Below are 17,087 nucleotides of genomic sequence, written 5' to 3'. Positions count from 1 at the left end.
AACTTAAAATTCAATTAAATAGTCATATGTGGCTGATGGCTGCTGTATGGGACGGCACAGATCTGTAACTTACGGGGCCAACGAATGATCACATCCCTGCATGGAGCGGAGGAAAGCTTCTAAGACAGCATAGTGGCTCAAAATAATATGTGTCTGACACAAAGAACAGTTGTTATAAGGACTCCAATTTTCAACGTTTTTTATTTTTTATTTTTATTTTTGGGACAGAGAGAGACAGAGCATGAACAGGGGAGGGGCAGAGAGAGAGGGAGACAGAATCGGAAACAGGCTCCAGGCTCCGAGCCATCAGCCCAGAGCCTGACGCGGGGCTCGAACCCACGGACCGCGAGATCGTGACCTGGCTGAAGTCGGACGCTTAACCGACTGCGCCACCCAGGCGCCCCAAGGACTCCAATTTTCGAAACTATCTTAAGATTTTGATTTTCTATGACTTGCAACTTAACACATCTCTTCAATATGGCATTGCATCCTGTCACCAGAAATAGAAACAGAATTCGGTTTGCTCCATGGAACACACTCCTTTACCTTTCTGGGACTCGGTTTTCTCATCTGTAAAATGAAGTGTTGGACTTCATTAGATTGTGTTTAAATTCCATTTCAGCTGCGGGGACTGGAAGCAAATTTACACGAACTGCTGGGAAGCACTTGCATGCTTGATTTCAAGTCTCATCTGTGAATTCCTGTCTCATCATCAGGATCTCTCCGACATGTTTTCCTTTTCCCTCCGTGCCTCTCACTCGCCTTGTCCGTCCACAGTTCAAAAGATTTCTCCTGTCTGAATGATTGATCCTTCTTGATTTATGCTGTCAGAAAGGTTTGTTTAGATATAGTCCAGACATACTTGTGTGTTGCTTCTGCATTCTAATGAAGGAAGACAACTTCCAATGGATCAAGGTTATCAAAAAAAATTAGAACTTTAGTCAAAGATCAGAAGGAAAGAAGGACGTTATAAAATAAACTTGGGTTAAAGAACTCTAAGGTTTAAGCCAAACCAAGACAGGAAGCATGTTTTTCTTTCACAAAATCAGACTAATTCTTATGTGAAGGGTTCTTTGCACATAAAGGACCTGCAGTTACAAAAATGCAGATTTTTGAAGTGGCTACTTGGAGTTTGTCAAAGAAAAACAATTCTGAAAATGCACTCTGGTCCCTCTGGCTCCCCAGGCGCTCTGCACCCTGAGGAAGAAAAAGGTTACACAAGCGCCACCTTTTGGAGGAAACAGCAATAGCAACAAGAGAGGCCAGATTTAAAGAACAGTAATTCTAGTTCATTCTCAAAAGAAAAAATGAAGCTGTTCCAATCTTATAATGCTTAGAAGTTTTATGCCACAGAGGTTTATAAATCATTCATCTGACAAATACAAATAAGGCGGGATTAAAACCTGGATTTGGTTTTCCTCGTTTGTTAACTGGTATATTTAAATAAAGTAAGTAAAGTATATCTAATTTTGTTTTAAAACAGTATGAAATAACCACAAAAGAATAAAAAGCCACCCAAAATGCTGATGTCATGATTCTCTTTTGGCCTTGCTCGTGAATATAGATCTACTGGGAATATTAATTATTTGCTCCCAATGACTCTGCCCTAGTGAAGACAATCCTTAACTTTAAGCAGTGTCCTTTTTTTTTTTTTTTAATATTTAGAACGGAAAACTGGAAAGCCATATCCCTTAATTTTGCTAGAGAAGGAAATTCTTACTTTTATCTAAAACCAGAGGGAAATGGTGCCAGGAATCTGCTAAGTTTCTCAGACTTGTAGAATCAAAGGCTTTAGAGATCCAACAAAAGATGGTGGGAGATGTAAGCATAATTATCATTCAATATGTGTGAATGCCTTGTAAGTGTCCCAGGCATTATGGGCATGCCCCCTCCAGTGTCATAATGATCTCTGAGCAAAAGATTCTGCAACTAAACAATAGACAAGATTGACTTTTAAAATGTTTCAGGGATGGAGGTAGAAGGATGCCTGAATGTATCTGAAGCCACGTTGAGATATCCACATAACTGATTTAGAAATAGTTCTCACTGGACTGACACACTGAAGTCGTAAGTATAAAATACCCCTCTTTCTTTAATGTCTAATTCTTTCTCTGAAGAACCTTTCAAACATAATCAGTTAAAGGCATACAGGCAACTCCGATAAATGGGTGAGGGCTTCCATGTTTCTCTGAGTTCATTCTCCCCAAATTATTTTGTTTATGCAACAGCCTAACACATTCGAGAGCTAAAATTTTTTAATGTTCAACTTCAGCTGCCTTCTAACTCAGATTATGCATTTTTCCCTCAATGAAGGCTAAAGTCATAAACGCTGACATGATTTTAAAGTATGAGATGAAACCTGCCCTTGCTAATAACGGCTGTGATATTCTGAAGAACAATCTTCCCTGACTCTAGGTGCACTATCCTGACTTCTTGTATATCACTCCCTTCTCCACCCCACCCCGTAAATTTTAACTAAATTATTTGCCCTCAAATTAAATATGTGAGAGACGGATCGCTGAAGCAGCATTTTGTGTCTTATGCTCTGCCAACTAGGGATGTTAGATTCAGAGTTAAAATTGTTCAGCACGCCCTGTTGTGGTCGTCACTTGGCTCTCTGTTTCCCAAAACCTCAAAAATAGCTTATGATGCCATGTACCATATGTGGAGTAATAATTAGGCTTACCAGGGTGCTTTCTGTTGGAAATCTCTTTGGCATAGACGAAGCTATAAAATTCAGCTTTTTTACACAAAGTTATCCAGATTTTTTACAAATGCTTTAAAGATCATAACTGTAATATCGTTCGACAACTTGGCACGCTTAGAGGTAACTAATGGGCACTTTTGGGTCTAGAGTTTTATGCATTTTTTTTTCTTTTGGGACATCTGCCAGAATTTGGGAATCAAACCAATAGCACACATCCACAATCCTTGAACCTTGGAAAGAAAGTGAGGGCATATACTTTAAAAGTATCACGTAGGATTGATTTTTGCAAAAATAATCTGGGACTTCAAATGAAAAGCGAATATGAAGACCTTCCAAGGAAGTTCAACATTTTGAGTGAAAATCCAGGAGCCCAGAGAGAATATCATATTGTTTTCCTAATTAGAATTCCTATATCTGGGCTCTCCTTATGGATGCATAAACTTGTTTAATTTGGCCACACACCCTCTGTTTGGGATTGCCCTCTTGCATTTAATTTGCACCCCAATCACAAACCAGAAACATATGTCCCAAATCACGTGTCTTCAGATCCCGCCACGTTGTTAGTATAAAGCAGAGGCATCATCAGAAATGACTGCGAAAAATAAAACATTTAAATATTTATAGAGTAAGACCAGGATGGCTTTATCTTGGTTTTAGAGATCAACTAAAGGGGACAAGATTGAAAGTCTCTTTTCAGACACACACACAACACAAGGCGTATTTGTTTATATGAACAAGTCTAAGTAGGGTCCTTCAGAACAGCAAGACTGATAAAATGAGAAAAAAAAATCAGAAAAAGCTGCTTATGACTGTTTGATAAATTTATTGTTTCTAAACTATAGCTTCCACCCAATCTTTATTTCTTCTGATACATGTTTAATTAAAATTCACAGAGGGTATAGGAAAAAACCAAGAAGCATAAATTTCACGTTGCACCTGTATATCCAGAATGTTCCTGGTAGTTTTCAGCTCAGTTTATAAACCGGTCTATTTTGTAGTTAGTTCTATGTGCTTTAGCCTACGTATGTTCTGGTATTGCAGTAAACCAGGATCCAAATGTTGTGTTTAGTTTCCTTTTAAGATTCAATTTTCTGTTTTCAAAATATAAAAAGTATTAGATATGTGTACCTATGTCTACACAGGTGTGTATGCATGTGTATGTGTGTGGGGTGTGTGTATGTGTAATTTGGGATCTATATGTGAGAAGGGTGGGATTTAGACACAGTGTGGTACCATTACCAGGAAACGGGTAGCCTTTTTTGACCCCATTAGAAAACGTTATAAAATTAATGCAAATAATGAAAAGCCATTCATATTCTCAACAGGGAAAGTATTAAAATACAGAAAATTTCTTTGTCTACTTATACTTCCACAAAATGCAAAAAAATAATATTTTGTTACATAAAATGATATAGTAGGAGACCATGGGTATTAAATCAGAGATTAGGGTCTGAATCTTATTTCCACTGTTTTTTAATATCTAAGATCTTGTGATCCTGGGAAGCCACGAAGCTCCCGAAGCCCTACTTTTCTAGAGAAAAACTTGAGTCTATGGGCTGTGGTGAGGATTTAGTGTGGTTACAAAGACATAGCTTTTAGAGACCTTGCAATTTTCCTGTGTTTTTTTTCCCACAGACGACACTTAGTAAATATTTGTTTTGCTTATTTTAAAAGCCTAAATACTTTTCACTTGAAACCGCCCTGTTGCACAAGGTGAATTCGCACTATTGGTACTCTCACGTTGAAACAGAAATGAAAAAAATGGCCTTTAGGATGCCTCTCTTGTTGTTTTGTTTTGTTGTTTGTTTGTTCATTTGTTTGTTTTTTGAAACAAGCTCCTTCTGAAGCTTTGCAAAAACGACCTTCCTCCAGGAGGCCCTCACGGATACACTCCACCCATCTCATCTAATCACATTTAGCCCAGAATGCATTTAATCAGCTTAAAATCCACAAATGAACAAGTCACGTCTAAAGTGCTGTGCAGCCATATTTGTGATAGCAGCAGATGGGCCATAAGCCTTCCTTCTATTCATTTATTCACTCATCCATTCATTCATTCACCATTTAACCATTTATCCAACAAATGCAAAGGTTTAAGTGTGTAAGAGTCTTGGATTTCTCTGGAAAAACTGGAGAAAGCAGGCGATGCAAGTGTGCGTAATTGTCCTACTGAACTTCTCAAAATCTTGAGCAGTTTTCTCTATTCACGTCACGCTCTTGCGTGTGAAGTAGGCAATCGGAGATGAATGAAGAGGATGATACTCTCCACGGCTGTCGGGTGTTTCACCGTCCAGGTAGGGCCGTTAGCTCATTGGATCGTGACAGCCCCAGGAGGCCATTATTCTCAAATCAGAAAGGCCCAGAAACATGTCCAGGCTGATAAGAAGTGACATTGGCTTCAATGTTTATGCCTCAGAAGTAGCTTTCCTCTGAAGGCACTGCATTTAAACTTGTATTTGTAATTGTTATTTTTATTCCAACAAGAGGGTTCCAAATACATATGGATTTTGAGCCTGGTATGCTTCTACTACACCTGTACTGCTTTTAGTTTTTTTCTTTTCTTTTTTTCATTATATTATGAAGCTATTGCTTTTAGCAATAGTTTTGAAAATATCCAAACCAGTAGTCAGAAGTATACTGTGCATTTTAGTTACACTGAAAATCTTTTTACAATGGTGATTCCCAAGTTCTTACCCTCCAGAACTTCTGTTTCAGTAGGATTTGCAACGGAAGAATAAATAATATACACATATATACTATATAATATATATTGCTTTTATATACATGTATGTGATATATATAAATATACAATCGTATATAATATATGAATATTATGTCATCATATATATACTCAGGTCAGCCATGCCATAGGTATAGCTGATCATTCAGAACTGTTTGGTAATGACTTTGCCACCAAACTTCAGTTTCAGTGTCACAGTGGCCACAATAAAAATGTTGAAGTCATATAGATTGGTCCTAAAATAAAATGTAAGTGGTCCCCACATCTCCACATTATAGACTCTGATATGCAGTACTTTTAGACCTTTTACTAACTCACCTTACTTCTCATCAACTCCTGCCTCAGCTTTGACCTCTGCTGCTTCTACAGGACCCCTGGTTCACACCAGCCACCTGCCCCTTCATTCCTCCAGTCCATCTGCCATAAAGTCAGCACTGCAATACAGTAATAGAAATCTTTAGAGAAACCATCTGCTGCCTAATATTCTCTATCATCAGCCAAGGTTATAAGCGTTGCCTTTACATTGTGTGGCCTGGGACCTCGAAGACACAGGTTCAAATAACATAACATCATCATCATCATCATGGCCCTCAGAACCACAACATTCAAATAGTTTTTCACCAATAAGGTGAAAGAGTATAATACACTCCTTTTTCCTCCTCCCTTTCCCACCATTCAACCAAATCCAGTCCTGGATCAAAGATTCTGGAAAACATCACTCTCTTTAAGCTTTAACCAACTCAGAATGGAAATGCAGCCAGGACTCAAAATAAATTATGCAGAGATATTGAATATAATGGAATAGGAATGTGGATTGAAAAGTAATAGAAATGTATATGCTATAGGGCTAGTTGAAAGTGTTTAAGGTAATCATTACTCAATGAGGAATTAAAGGAGTGAAAATAAATCTATTTTCCACCTATGTTGCTAAATGACAAAGATTTTTTAGTGTTTACCATATAGTACTTCTAATTTTATAATAATTACAAATTTAGAGTATATTTGATATAAATATTTATTCCCCAATGCTAAATCATATTTATTATTCAAAATACATATTTAAATACAACCATTTAAATGATCGTGTGAAGTACTAAGCTGTTTAAATGATTTAAATGATATGTATTTAACATATATATATAATCATCGTCCTTCTTCTAAAAGATTTATATTTATGTAATTATTTTTCAAATAATTTGAGACCTCACCATGTGTATTATTTTATAAAGTAAATCTTAACAAGATGATGTGAATGGTTCTGAAACCAAAATATATGTTATATGTTGTTCAACAACACAGCGCTCTCTAGAAGTACTTAAACTTGATAGAATAACCCAGCACCACCACCTGCTGTTTGATACAGAAAATTCAACTTAGTGAGCTCACTTTTAGCTTGATCTAGTTATAAATTATCATGGGGATAAAGTGCCATTATCTTCCTTATCTCTCAGATTTTAAGGTCTTTAAATAATGTATGTCTTGAGCAGATACAGATTTTAAAATACACCGATATTTCAAAGGGAAGAGATAAACAGAACAAAACAAGGAAAGCCAAATCAGATAAATAAATACCTTGAACTTGAGCACTCTATTGTACTCTAAACATAAGAGACTGAATTATCCTACTAAGGAATCCCATAAGCTTTTCATCTTAGTGATTTCAGAGACTATCCACGTCTTTCCTCTGTGTATTTATTACTGGTAACTGGTATACGACCAATGTAATACAGAGGGAAAACATGACTTCTTAAATTAAGACAAATTTGGATTTGAATTCCAGCCTTTCCACCTGTTAGCTTTAAGCTCAGTCCAATTATGCAGCCTCTCTAACCCCCCTGCTGCAGATTTGACAAATTGGGATATCAACATGGACCTAGGGTGTTATGTGAAGCACTGGGGACACATGTTAGGCACTAAAAAATGGCATCTCTGATGATATTATTTTGCCCACAATTGACATATATAAGAAAAATTTTAAAACCTAGGCTTTTACATTTTTGAATGAAAGTTGATTAGCATGTCCGTTTCTGCAATGCGTTGCGATGTGCTTCAGTTAAATTAACTAGTTGATTTCATTTGTAATCTTTTGAGTTCTCTATATATCCTTGGCAACAGAATAGAACAGTATCACTCAAATCCCAAATTTGGGAAGTTCAAATCAGACCATACCATGGACAGATGAGAGGGTTATCATGAGAAGATGTAAGAGGTTTTGTTTCTCAAATAAGCATAAAGTGTGGAACTTGAGTCAGACAGTCAACCTGATTGAAACATCAGATTTACTGCAGACAAGCCTTACAATTTCAGTCTACAATCCAGTTGGGTATTATCTTTGACAAGAAGACTCTGAAGGAAGTAGTCCAAACACATGTTTCATGGATATATTTGGATTCATCCTATGATGCAAGGTCACTTTGGAAAGCATGAATCTGCCCTCATGGACAAGCTTCCAAAAGATTAAAAAAAAATGTATTTTTATCCTGTTTTCCGATCTAATCTCATAGAAAGTAGTAATTTTTTGAAACTTCATTATTATCCTTAGGGTAGTAATACTGTGAATAAGGTCATCACTATGAGCCTTCTGTACAAATTCAATTAGATGAGAAAAATTAAATAGATCTGTATCATGGAACTTTTTGGTACTACATAGAATTATACAATGCATGGATGAAAATATAAATATGGAGACGGATGGAAAGACACAGGGATGGACGGATGGAGAGACTTCAGAAAAGAAGCTTAGCAGGGGAAAAACGAAAGCTGTTCCTTACATTATAATTCCAACTAATAAAGATAAAAGGAATGATAGAAATAGAAAATCACTATTTGGAAACCACCCTCATAATAAACTTTCAGGTAAGAATTATCTATGGATTTGTATAGTTGAAAGTATAGTTGAAAAGTAGGATGATTACATAATCTCAGAGTACCTCTCACCACCATATTTATTAATTGCAAATGGAAAATGGTAACTTTAAGTTGGAGAAAACTGGCAGATAATACCTCTACTAAGTGGCCAAAGTTGAAATTACCATCCCACTAATAGCACATCGGCATGAACCAAGAAAGACACATTATCCCTGTGGCATTCCTGCCCCATATGCATTATTTGAATTTAATAACAAGGAAATATCAGAAAAACCCAAACTGAGAAACATTTTACAAGATAACTGGCCTATATTCCAAAAACAAAAACAAAAACAAAAACAAACAAACTAACAAACCCCAAATCCTTAAAAGACAGAGAAAAACTGAGGACCTGTTTCAGATTAAAGCAAGATAAGGAACATGATAATAATATGCAACGTGTGATCCTGGATCAGGTAAGAACATTAGTGGTACAAATGGATGAATTGGAACATATGGCTTCTAGATTAGATGCTAGTACTATTAATATTAATTTCTTCATTTTATTCATTGTAATGTGGTTAGACAGAATATGTACACTAATGTATTTAGATGGAAAGGGTATTATGCCTGAAAATTACTTTCAAATATTTCATCAATAGAATATTTAAATATATTTTACCTATATTTATATTTATATCCATAGCCATGCCCAGGGGGTCGGGGAGAGGAGAGAGAGAGAGAGAATGGTAAAGCAAACAAAGATGTTAAAAGCTGGGAGATCTGGGTTAGGATATATTGAAACTCTTTGCTAATTCTGCAATTCTTGGACATCTGAAATTATTTCAAAATTAAAAACTGAAAATGGTAAAAGAAAGAGAAAGAAGGCAAAGAGGAAAAGAAGGAGGCATGGGAGGAGAATGGGGGTAGTGAGGGGGATGAGGAGAAGGGTTTCCCTTTTCAGAAGGTCTTAAAGCAAAATCCTCTCATTCCTAACTATTCTATAACCTCAGCGATAGAAGCATCAATATATTGAGTAATGAAAATGTGGATGGGAAAGAAGAATAAAGAACCAGGAGCTGGAGTTTGGGATGAACAGCACATCTAATTGAAAGCATTTCCTGAACTGTAAGCTCTGCGAGGAGAAGAAACAGGTTGGTTTTTGCTCACTGGTCTTCATCTAGCTCTGATACAATGCCCAGCACCTAGGATGTGCTCGGTAAATGTGTATTAAAGGAATAATGTACAATTTCTAATTTGTGATTTGTCCAACTCTTACTCTCCTCTTTTGCAATGGTCCTGACACATTCCTAAATTCTGTTCACTAAACATACAGGGATTGTAAGCATAGAATTATTCAATCCGAGCAACCTTTTCAAGAGAGGAAAACTAACTTATGTGAGATTGAGAAAGATGGACTCTGACATTACTCAGTAACGAAGCCCAGGCATATCTTTGCTGGCCCATGCTAAGAGGAAGGTCTGTGGTTAACTCACATTCCTTTTCCCCTACTGAGCACTTGTAAATTTCCTTGAACATTAATTTAATATTAATAGCCTTTAAACAGCTGTGGGAGAGTTGTGGTAAAAACAAGGCAGCTGGTAGAGAGCAGTGTCATATTTCAAACCCAAATCCAAGGTCTCAGCAACGTCTAATTTTTTGGAATGTGAGTTGTGAAATTTGAAATTACTAGAATAATTGGAAGTGCCAGAGAACACTGGATGAGTGGTAATTAAAGCGGACGTGAAAACCAGCCTGAGGGGCAAGGTGTGGCTAGAGGTGTCTCGAATCTGCCTCGCAAACTTAATCTCTATTCTTGATGACATCTGCATTTTCCTTTATATTAGATGGTAACTAAACCGCCAAGTCTGAGAATGCCTGCAAGCCTTCAACCTAAGGCAATTCCTTAAATAGAGTTCTCAGGATGACTTCAAAGGGATATCACATCTCCACACTCTACCAGTAGCTGATGAATGCAAGGCTGGGTCCTTCCCTCGCTGCCACCCAATTCATACCCCCAGTAACACCTATGCAAGGGCCTGGAGCACAAGGTTGTATGCGTGACAGCTATAGTGGGGTTTTATTTTGTGGTTATATTTTATCGAATAGGGTTACTGAGACGTAACTGACATAAGATAATTGCACATATTTATTGGGTAGGATTTGATGTTTTAACATTTATACACACCATGTTTGAATGTATATACCCCCCTGGCACCATCACCACAATGGAGATACTGAACAATCCTATCACCTCCAAAAAAAAGTGTCCTCCTGCCCCTTTGTAACCCCTCTCTCTTGCCCCTCCCCATCTTCCTTTCACACAAGACAACCACTCATTTGCTTTCTTCCACTAGATGTTAAATGCCATTTGCTAAAATAGATAGAACCATACTGTCTTATTTTACACGGCTTCTTTAATTTAGCATAGTTATTCTATTGACATTTACATTCTCCATGTTGTAGTACAAATTCCTTTTCACTATAGACTAACCCTCTGTTTTATAACACACAACTTGCTTACCCATTTATCTGCTGAACATATGGAATGTTTGTAGCTATTAAAAATAGAACTGATAGTAATGTTTACGTAAAAGTGTTTCTAAAGACATAGCTTTCATTCCTCTTGAGTAAATAACTAGGAGTAGAATAGCTGAGTTTATGTTTAACTATTTAAGAAACTTCAAAATATTTTCCAAAGTGGTTATAATAGTTTTGCATTCCTAACATGAGTGTATGACATTTCGAATCCCCCAAGAACTTTGCCAACACTTAGTATAGCAGGTCTTTTTTTTTTTTTTTTTTTTTTTTTTTTTTTTTTTAGGGATATATTGTTAGCTCATTGTGGTATCTCGTTAATTTGTTATCTCCAAACTAACTAGTGATGGTGAGTATCTTTTAGCGTGTTCCTTTGTCATCAGTACATGTTTTAGTGATTTATTCAAATATTTTGTCCATTTTTAGTTGGATTGTTTATTATCGTTGTAAGAGTTCATTTCAGTTCTTTACAATTCCCCTTATCCACAGGGAATATGTTCCAAGACCTCTGTGGATGCCTGAAACTGTGGATACTCCCAAACCCTATATATACTGGTTTTTTTTTTCCTCTACAGTAGTATCTATGACAAATTTGTAAATTATATGCAGTAAGAGATTAACAACAATAACCAATAATAACACAGGACAATTTTAGCAACACACTCCAATAAAAGTTATGTGAATGTGGTCTCTTTCCCTCAAAATTTCTTATTGTACTTTATTCACCCTTCTTGTGACGATGTGAGACCATAAAATACCTACGTGATGCGATGAAGTGAGGTGAGTGACGCGGGCACTATGACATGGTGCAGGCTACTATTGACCTTCTGACAACAGGTGAGAAGAAGGATCATCGCCATCTGGATCACCATTGACTGTGGTACAAAGTGAAACTGTGGATACTGGAGGATTGCTGTGTATCTTCTGAAGACGTATCCTTTATCATGTATCATGAAGCATATCATATGCACATAAGTGCTTTGCAAATATTCTCTCCCTGACTGTGACTTGCCTTTTCATTTTCTCAACAGCATCTTATGAAGAGTAGATGTTTTTATTTTTTTTTTTTAACGTTTTATTTATTTTTGAGACAGAGAGAGACAGAGCATGAACGGGGGAGGGGCAGAGAGAGAGGGAGACACAGAATCGGAAGCAGGCTCCAGGCTCTGAGCCATCGGCCCAGAGCCCGACGCGGGGCTCGAACTCACGGACCGCGAGATCGTGACCTGAGCTGAAGTCGGACGCTTAACCGACTGAGCCACCCAGGAGCCCCTAGATGTTTTTAATTTTAATGAAAAGCAGTTGCTCAATCTGTTCTTTTATGGACCATGCTTTTGTTTTGTTTTGTTTTGTTTTGGTGTTGGGATAGGTGCGAATTAAGAGGGCTTATGCAAGGTGCTGAAAAGTGAAGGAAGGTTAATTCATCTAAAATTTTGTGAAAAGTGTGTACCATAAGTTGTACTCCAGGGCCTAAAATATATTACTTGATGTGACTACACAGCAAGAGGTCAATAATTAGACTGTGACTAGAGTACTTGCTGTTCGTCTTCGTTATGCTATGTGTCTGATTCCAGGGAAGCCATAAGTATTGAGGAGTTCCCTATGCATGGCAACTGGTGTTGATTGATGCATGGCAACAATCAAATGTGTAGGGAAGATCAGAAGACCAACTCAAGGTTAGTCGGTCAAAATCTCCATGAGACCGAACGGCTCTTGGGCAGGAGGGCTGCTTTGAGTGGCCCACTGGATGTGAAACACAGTACGCCCCCAAACAACAATAGGGTCTGAAATGAAGTGGAAATTGTAACGAGAATATCAAAATACATCATAAGCCTCTGGTGAAATGCACTATTAATATAGAAAAGTTTATCACAATTCTCTAAATCAGTAACTTTTTAGACTACACAATAAGAATGAACTCTACAATTAACAGGAAGCTATTGTTTTTTGGAGAAAGAAAGCTTCAAAAAAAAAAAAAATGTGGGGGACTTTTTAAAGCCTGGATCAAATATCCTTCAAAACCATCTTATTCTATTTATTCTAATGACATATTTAACAGGTATCATTATAACATTTGAAATGCACTAAATTCACTGGATAATAGATATAATAATTTCAATTATTTGTCCATTCAACATGTGTAACTTGAGCAACAGTAGCATTCCAGAAACTGCTGTAAGCATTGAGGATACACCAGAGAACAAAACGTACATTAAGTGGTAATAAATGCTATGAAGAAGAATTAAACAAAGAAGGAAATTAGAGGTTGATGGCGATGTGCTATTTAAATAAGAGGATAGAAAATTTGGGCACCTCACTGGCTACTTTCTATCGAATGTACCTCACTTGTCTTTAAATTCAACAACCTCTTTGCAAAGTAAATTCTTTTTAGAATTCTGATTTTTTTCAAGTATACATTGATGAAGGATCATAAGGCAAGCTGAAGGCAAAATACAAGCTGACAACACCCCTCCCCCTCCCCCAGGTGGGATATATGTGATATTCCTTGGACACTCTTGGCTGCCCAAGAACAAAGGAAAGGAAAGAAACAAATGGTTGACTGATAGAGATCAAAGTCATGCAGGACAAGAGTCTCCTTCAGTTTACGAATAACTCAGTAAACTGCAAGAAAAAGGAAATCTTATCCATAGCCTAATCTCCGGAAACCTATAGACTGTTTCCTGGAGCTCTAATATCACCCTCATCAAGATGTAAGGGTGTTTAAGTGCTTGCAATGGTGATGCGGGAAACAAAGGCAAATGAAAAATTAAATTCCCTTACCGCCTACAGTCCATTGACAAGTCCTGAATCAAGCATAGTGACCTTTCTCTAAGCGCTCAGCTGCCTCGATGATGACACTATGCCAGGGGCACAAGGGAATCTTGGCTTAACATTATCCTGCCCCGCCAGGATCCTGTAAATCTCTTTAAACACGTAAAAATTCCTTTGCAAACCTCCTTTATCTTTACCCCTCAAGTATACGTTGGCATTATATTATACTCCAAGCACATGGCCCCTCATATACATCTGAAGGAGCTCATGACTAAGGTTTTACTAACAGTGGGAGTGCCTGGGTGGCTCAGTCAGTTAAGCCTCCTCAGCTCAGGTCATGATCTCGTGGTTTTCGAGTTAAAGCCCTGCATGGGGCTCTGTGCTGACAGCTCAGAGACTGGAGCCTGCTTCAGATTCTGTGTCTCCCTCTCTCTCTGTCCCTCCCTTGCTTGCGCTCTCTCTCTCTCTCTCTCTGTCTTTCAAACATAAATAAAAAGAAACATTAAAAAAAAAAACAGTAATAAATGACATTTTTCTAACAACAGCTAGCCTCAAGGTCTGGAAACCTTGCTTCCACAATTCCTTAGAAACGTACGCTGTCCCTAACCAACCCTCCCATTCCCAACCTGTAGATATATAATCAGTCATTCTTCACAACCCCAGGGCAGCTGTTTCTGCCCACGGTTCCTGTCCCTGTACTTTAATGAAATCACCTTTTTGCACCAAAGACGTCTTCAAGAATTCTTTCTGGGACGTCGATTCCAAACCCCATCATCACTCCAAAACCCCATCACCCATCATCAATGGCTTTTCACATACACCTCATGAATTTCAACATGTCTCTAATCTTTGGGCAGTCACAGGTAGAGCTCTGATCTGCTCAGGTTCAATCCATAACATTTCAAGAGGGCTTATATTTCAATTTCTCATCATCCACTCAAAAATATGAGAAGGATAAAAGGAAAGACCTTTTGAATTTGAACATAAGAAAGACAGATAAAAGCTGTATGTTTATAAAGTTTTCCTCGGAGACAATTTAGAATTGTTAGCAATACTTGTCATTACAAGAACAAATTGAAAAATAAAATTTGTATGTAATTATTTCTGTTAATTTACTGTAAACCCTAAGTGGCAAAATACATTGTCAAGAATTCCTGCCTTATAAAGTTGTCCTCTGCAATACACTTTCAGCCTTTTTCTATTTATAAGAGTTCTTGCAATATTTTGTTCTTGGTGCTTTTCAGAGAAAAGAGGAAATACGACATGCCTGTTATTTACATTAGTTAAGCAAGGGAGAAGTATGCTTATACAAGCAACCCGCACCTGCAAAGGTAATGCAACAATTTATAAACACTATTTTGGTAATATTAGGTTTTTACCAAAATGCTGACCTAAATTTCCTTTGCTCTGTTTTTGTGCCATGTCAAATAGTTCATTGGTTCTGTGTGGGCCTTAACCTAAGACAGTTGTATATTTCCAGTTGTAAAAGCATCCTTGCAGTTTAATTCAGACTGATTTAAAAATTAGTAGATGGACCTTTCTTATTTTCTGTGACAAGGCATGTAATTCTTCTTCTCCATGGTCAGGAGTTTAAGGAGAAGAGGAGAAGATCAAGAAAAGGTTAGGTGTAGCAAAGCAAATCTCCAGTCAGAGATAAAGCCAAAAAAAAAAAAAAAAAAAAAATGGATAGGATTATGTGTCTGGGTTTCTTTTATGAAGAACAGATTTTTTCTAAGGAACCTTCCATTTAAGACACTCAGAATAACAAGTAGCTGATTTAAAGTACCTTTTGGTAGCAAACTCATAAAAAAAACACTGGGGATTCCTGACCCAGATGGTAGAGGAGTTATATCTTCTCTAGAAATGGGCAAATTGTCTACAGAACCTTTACAATTTCACTGTATAAACGTTGTTTAGACAAACTTGATGTAAGGAGATAAACAGTGCATACAAAATCTTAGGAGACCCCGATCTACTGGTTTTCAATTTTTTTTTTTTTTGTAATGTTTATTTATTCTTGAGAGAGAGAGAGCCAGAGAGACAGAGCATGACTGGGGAGGGGCAGAGTGAGAGGGACACAGAATCTGAAGCAGGCTCCAGGCTCTGAGCTGTCAGCACAGAGCCGGGTGCGGGGCTCGAAGTCACAAACCGTGAGATCGTGACCTGAGCCGAAGTCAGACGCTTACCTGACTGAGCTACCCAGGCCCCCCCCCAAGTCTGCTGGTTTTCAAACATCCATGGAATATTTATAAAACGGAATGGCCCTAAATAGTTACATTAGTGATACCACTAATACATGGCCTTCAGGTCAGCTTGACCCTTACCATCCTACATTGGCAAAGATGAGTGTTTATATTAGCTTCACTTGCAAAGTATAGCTTAGGATACTGAATCATGTGGCTTAACCCACAAAATTATAAATAAAAATATTTCAGTGGTCTGTAAATACATGTAATTCAGGTAGAATTCAGCATTCTGAATATAAGAAATAAATCACACCTAGAATTGTGTTTTCTTCTCATCCACCAAGTTGCAAGGATATATATTTCTTTATGAAAAATAGTTATTTTGGATTCTGCATGCCCAAGCATTTTCTCTGCTTTTTTATTACAGACAATTCAAGTCTTCAGGGGAATTCATGGATCAAGAAAAATAATACATTCTTCCCATATTATAGAATATTTCCATCACTAAATATAACTCGATGCCAACTTCTGCAGTTTCCATCTATATTACAAAAAGCCCAATAAATAGTGGAGTTGGAAACATCTTAGATTCTTGGAAGATTTCTGATGTTTAGTTGGCACAAGGCACAAAAGGTTGAACTTTCCTGAAAGATATTGATATTTCACAGAATTAGAATGAACTTTAATGGTGCCTCGTGGGGATGAGTATAAACAGGTATTTGTCTTCCTTTTTTTTTTTTTTCTTTCTGTTTACAGTGAATTAAACGCAGATTACGTTGCGATCAAAGTTTTTATCTTAACATTGGGGGATACAATGTTGCAATGAGTTTTCTATTATGCTGTTTTTGTTGGGATGGTTGCTTTTTCTTGTCTACGGTTTCTCCAAATATTTTTTTTTTCTTATTGCTCTATTAGGCTTGTTTGAAATATATACGTCACCACTCTGTTTCACGTGTTTTTTAACCCATTTCTGGGCATTTCCCAAAAATGCACCAACCTCTCATGTCTTATTAGGTTCTTATCAAATCTTCAGACTGTCACATAACTGAATTATAGACAGTCTTGAGGGCTTACTTGTATTCAAAGCCTGAGGCGCGTTTTACTATTAACTGATAAATATGTTGTAAAAACCCCTCAATTCGGTAATAAATCATTTAATCAGCAAAGGCCTAGAATAGTAAGGGGGAATAGTAATAAACCTAGGGGAAAGTAAGTCATGACGGATCCTCAGTGGTTTTTGGAGACCCATTTGCACCTCCCCTCCCCACAAGTCCCATGGAATCCTTAAGAATACTAC

At 37.3% G+C, this 17,087-nt stretch overlaps 3 long non-coding RNA genes across 4 annotated transcripts in view; 2 read left to right on the top strand and 1 right to left on the bottom strand.

Moving 5' to 3' along the window:
* LOC109265316 (uncharacterized) overlaps window positions 1-17,087 on the bottom strand; it is a 423,571-nt gene that overhangs the window by 38,780 nt on the left and 367,704 nt on the right. For both annotated transcript variants that reach the window (XR_008419525.1, XR_002079117.2), the window contains exon 4: window positions 5,766-5,881. This is a non-coding gene — a long non-coding RNA (uncharacterized LOC109265316). The remainder of the gene's footprint in view (window positions 1-5,765; window positions 5,882-17,087) is intronic.
* Window positions 481-6,318, top strand: LOC109265317 (uncharacterized). The gene is made up of 3 exons (XR_002079119.2): window positions 481-730; window positions 1,968-2,067; window positions 5,817-6,318. It is a non-coding gene; the product is annotated as an uncharacterized LOC109265317 (long non-coding RNA).
* Window positions 14,739-16,372, top strand: LOC128774959 (uncharacterized). The gene is made up of 2 exons (XR_008419526.1): window positions 14,739-14,935; window positions 16,218-16,372. It is a non-coding gene; the product is annotated as an uncharacterized LOC128774959 (long non-coding RNA).

Source organism: Panthera pardus, unplaced genomic scaffold (assembly GCF_024362965.1).
Source record: "Panthera pardus isolate Hobbes unplaced genomic scaffold, ASM2436296v1 HiC_scaffold_6, whole genome shotgun sequence".
Classification (NCBI taxonomy): domain Eukaryota; kingdom Metazoa; phylum Chordata; class Mammalia; order Carnivora; family Felidae; genus Panthera; species Panthera pardus.
The sequence above is the reverse complement of the archived record's forward strand: the minus strand, read 5'-3'. Positions and strand labels throughout refer to the sequence as shown.